At 45.7% G+C, this 4,673-nt stretch overlaps 1 protein-coding gene across 2 annotated transcripts in view; it reads left to right on the forward strand.

Annotated features, from left to right (window-relative positions):
* The first annotated feature begins 520 nt into the window (after positions 1-520).
* Positions 521-4,673, forward strand: part of apc2 (APC regulator of WNT signaling pathway 2) — a 64,250-nt gene continuing 60,097 nt past the window's right edge. Inside the window, exon 1 of one of the 2 annotated variants that reach the window (XM_034081559.2) lies at positions 521-556. The gene's annotated coding sequence lies outside the window, so the exon portion shown is untranslated. Of the gene's footprint in view, positions 557-632; positions 777-4,673 lie in introns of those variants that run through there. The other variant, XM_034081558.1, reaches the window with a different exon arrangement.

The raw sequence follows: 4,673 nt of genomic DNA on the forward strand, positions 1-4,673 counted from the left end.
TTGACTTCCTTTGCAGTTGTTTTGTTTCTCTTTTTATCTATGTGAGGTCATTTTGTTTCTCCTATAAGTTGCCTTGTCTCTTTAGTCATTTTGAGTCGCTGTGTTTGTGTGTGTCTCTGTGTAGTAATATTGTATGTGGTTGTTGTGCTCTGTTTTGCAGTCAGCTGTAGTCTTTATTTTTGTTCGCTCGCTAATAGTCCAGTTTATAAGGCGTTTACATTTTAAGTCGAGTGTGAGAATGTACATGTGCAGTATTTAGAATACTTCAGAATAATGATAATGTATCTTTTTGTTATGTGCTTTCTAGGTCTGTTCTGACGATGTGGCTGATCCAACCACTGCATCAGGCTTTTTAACAGGCTTCTGCTTTTCTTTATGATAGCAAGCGTTAACGCTTCCTCATTAAATATATTCATCATCAATAGCATCTGTCTTTCAGCTCTCTCCCTGCTGCCCCCCCCCCCCCCCCCCCCCCCCGCTTTCACTCTCCCCTCCCCCCTCTCTCCCTCCCTCCCTTTCTCCTTCAGTGATCTTCAGCTCAGCTCGGAGTCATGAGGTAAGCACGGAGCTCTCCTTCTATGTATTTAAATCACATTATTATCGTATTGTATGTATATGTTACCCGGGTAAAGCGTGCATCCCGAGCCTCCCGCCCTCTCTGACTCAGCTCGGCTCGGTTCGGTTCGGCTCAGAGCTGTGAGTCACAGACAATGCGAGGATGTCAAATCAGACGCTAGGAGGCTATTTCTAAAACCTGCAGCATCAAATCCAAATATGTAAGTTTTAAATCCGACTTTTATTATTTAGATGATATTCTCAGAGCTTCGTTTTTATCCTGTCTCCATTCTATCCATCATTCATGCGGTGTTTGGGGGTGCGTCCTCTTTTCTTTCTCCTCCTTCATGCGGGCGGACGATGGAGGGTGGAGGGATGATGAATCATAGATGTGGACAAAAAAAAGGCTGCAGCGAAACCCCATTTCAGGGGTCGAATATAAAAATGGAAAATGTTTGCCGGTTCGATAGGCCTAGTAAGTATCCTGTTTGGTGAAAAACAACAGCGTGGACCTCCATCACACGGTCTGCTCAGGTGGGTCCAGCTGTCGGATCTGATCTCAGGTGGTTTCTTTTCCGGCTGGCTGATGATTAGTGGCCGTGAACGTCTCCTGCGGTCTGTGTGTGTCTGTGCTGCGTTCACGGCACTGCTGTCTCTTGCCTCTGGCTCAGTCGCGGTCTCTGTGTTTATGTGGAAGCTATCCTGATGGTGTCTGCATGTTTTTAGATTCGTAGGCCTATGGCTGTTATTCCGGTCTGTATTGATCGTAGGCTGGAACAACACTGGGTCAGATCTCTTTGAAATCAACTCAGTTACTGAATAGAAACAACGGGGCATGTTCTTAGTAAAGTTACCTGGCTGTGCAGGAATGAAAACTTGTAATATAATTTCAATTTCAAATACAATCAAGCATTGTAAATAGTTCACCATTTTGTCAATGTCAATGTCAAAATGATAATTTCACACAACGTAATGAGAAGAAAGAGCAGAGAATATTGTTTAAAACGTGTAAATATTTACTCAGAAGATGAATATGATTGAGCTGGTTTAATGTTTTTGAATAACATTAGACTATATAAGGTTAATCTATAATTGTCATTGATTAATGCCATAGTGTACACACAAGGTCACGTATTAATAACTCATTTATTTCCACTCTGTCTGCCTTAGATGATGACTCGTTGTTTGTGTGTAGCTTTATGTAACCAGGTGAAAGCGCCTTGAGGTCAAAAGAGCTCTTCTTCAAGGGTGACCTGCAGAAAGAATTCATAGATTCAAGATTGTATTTAAAAGCTTGTTTGTAATCTTACAAAAATGGGATTAGGAGTAATGATCTCAATAACTGTAGAAGTTGTATCATATATCTCCAGGAGAGTCTTTAATCTCAACTACAGGATTCTCTCAGTTCTTCTCTTACAATCATAGTTAGGGCACGTGGTATTATATTTCTTTATCACGTCGTAGAACAGGGACCCGAGGGAGAGGAAGTGAAGGGTACATGTGACCCTGGTGATCAGAGATGACCCGCGTCATGAACGCAACACAGGCAGGCACACGTCCGTGGTTCTGCTTTAGTGCACAGGTTGATGGCGGTCTGTCTGCAGTTGGACTTTCCATTACCTCTCTTAACAGAGTTTATATTATCCAGAATCCTGAAGATCCCAGAGCCTGATGCTGCTGAGAGAAGAGTGGTGGAGGACTCAGGGTGTGGCTCTCTTCTGTCTGTTTATTGACCATCGTCAAAGGACCCTTAGAATCAAAGAGAAGCGTTCACGATGACCAGCTTCACCAGATCCACAGGGAAAGAGGAGAACTGATGGCTATGGCTGGCTTCTGTATTTTGGGTGTATGATGACTGATTCGTTTTGGTTGTAAAGGAAGAATAAAAACAAAACAATTTATAACATAGAATATAAGTCAAAAGTGTTAAACCTAAGTAGGTTATACTGCATGTACTTATGTTATACTTATACTTATGTTATACTTATACTTATGTTATACTGCACTTTTGGAATGTGTAACTCCAAATTAAAATACTGAAATCATCCTGGATTTTTGTATTTATCCGATGGCCAAAGAGACCAGACTATAATCCTAATCCTTCCTGTTTTCTGACCTGCTCCTACTCCAACAAACACACACTTATATTCCATTTTTATCTTTGAACATTATGGAAATTCTTAGGTGCATTTTTCATATTTCTTTTTGAAATCGATTTTAAAATGTTAATTAATTACATTTCTTATTATCATCCTTCTTATATTTACCTTCTGGTTTGAAATGTACCTTCTTCTTTTTACATCCTTTGCTTTCCTACTGTTGGAAAGATTTCTTGACAATTCATGTATTTCACGTTGTGGTCTCTGGTGAAACGTCTGCTTGTCCTCACATGCACCGACAGCATGTGAGGTCTCTCAGCTCCATCTCATGAGGACAATGGTTGACAGAAAACAAGCACATGTGTATTTTCTTAGAAATGTAGTGAAATCCATCTGAAAAGTGAGTGACTTAGTAAATGGAAGCTGGTCCCCAGAGAGGTGGTGGTGTGGAGTGTAGTCTCAGGGTGTGTGGGACACTGAGCTGTCTGGGCTCAAGTTTCAAACTAAACTTCAGGTTCTTTTAGTACCAGCTGCAGAACGCTGTGCGGCTTTACAATGAATATGAACTGGTCATTTAAACCTGGAACAGTTTTATTCAAACATACTGAGAATCGACAAAAACGTTACAATTTGACATGTATTGGTAATATGTATTTAGTTAGTGTTCTTCAAAGCAAAGCTCCACATTGCTTATGTTACATCACGTTTAAGTTACGGATACAGTTAGTCACATCTGATTGAAAAGAGCTTGTAGCATAATGTGCTGGTCGACTCGTTGGTGTCTTCAGAGCTGGACTGATGGATATTCTAAAACACGCAGAGCGCAGTGAAAGTGAGTGTTCTGTGTCTGCAAAGCACAGCCTGAAGACGGGCGGGAGGTCCTTGTTCTCTGAGCTGAAGAGGTCACATTATAACACTTCAGACGGAGAGAGCTGAACGTCTGCTGTCCAACACTGACCTGACCTCCATCCTGCTGTAGAGCTCAGGCCAGAGAGCTGAGGCCAGAGAGCCGAGGCCAGAGAGCTCAGGCCAGAGAGCTGAGGCCTGAGAGCTGAGGCCAGAGAGCTGAGGCCAGAGAGCCGAGGCCAGAGAGCTCAGGCCAGAGAGCCGAGGCCAGAGAGCTGAGGCCAGAGAGCTGAGAGCTCAGGCCAGAGAGCTGAGGCCAGAGAGCTGAGGCCAGAGAGCCGAGGCCAGAGAGCTGAGGCCAGAGAGCCGAGGCCAGAGAGATGAGGCCAGAGAGATGAGGCCAGAGAGCTGAGGCCAGAGAGCTGAGAGATGAGGCCAGAGAGATGAGGCCAGAGAGCTGAGAGATGAGGCCAGAGAGCTGAGGCCAGAGAGCTGAGAGATGAGGCCAGAGAGCTGAGGCCAGAGAGCTGAGGCCAGAGAGCTGAGGCCAGAGAGATGAGGCCAGAGAGCTGAGGCCAGAGAGCTGAGGCCAGAGAGCTGAGAGATGAGGCCAGAGAGATGAGAGATGAGGCCAGAGAGCTGAGGCCAGAGAGCTGAGGCCAGAGAGCTGAGAGATGAGGCCAGAGAGATAAGAGATGAGGCCAGAGAGATGAGGCCAGAGAGCTGAGAGATGAGGCCAGAGAGCTGAGAGATGAGGCCAGAGAGCTGAGGCCTGAGAGCTGAGGCCAGAGAGCTGAGGCCAGAGAGATGAGGCCAGAGAGATGAGGCCAGAGAGCTGAGGCCAGAGAGCTGAGGCCAGAGAGCTGAGAGATGAGGCCAGAGAGATGAGGCCAGAGAGATGAGGCCAGAGAGATGAGGCCAGAGAGCTGAGAGATGAGGCCAGAGAGCTGAGAGATGAGGCCAGAGAGCTGAGAGGGGAGTGAGGCAGAGAGCTGAGAGATGAGGCCAGAGAGCTGAGGCCAGAGAGCTGAGGCCAGAGAGATGAGGCCAGAGAGCTGAGAGATGAGGCCAGAGAGCTGAGGCCAGAGAGCTGAGGCCAGAGAGCTGAGAGATGAGGCCAGAGAGCTGAGGCCAGAGAGCTGAGGCCAGATAGCTAAGGCCAGAGAGCTGAGG

The sequence above is a fragment of the Pseudochaenichthys georgianus genome, chromosome 4, assembly GCF_902827115.2.
Source record: "Pseudochaenichthys georgianus chromosome 4, fPseGeo1.2, whole genome shotgun sequence".
Classification (NCBI taxonomy): Eukaryota; Metazoa; Chordata; class Actinopteri; order Perciformes; family Channichthyidae; genus Pseudochaenichthys; species Pseudochaenichthys georgianus.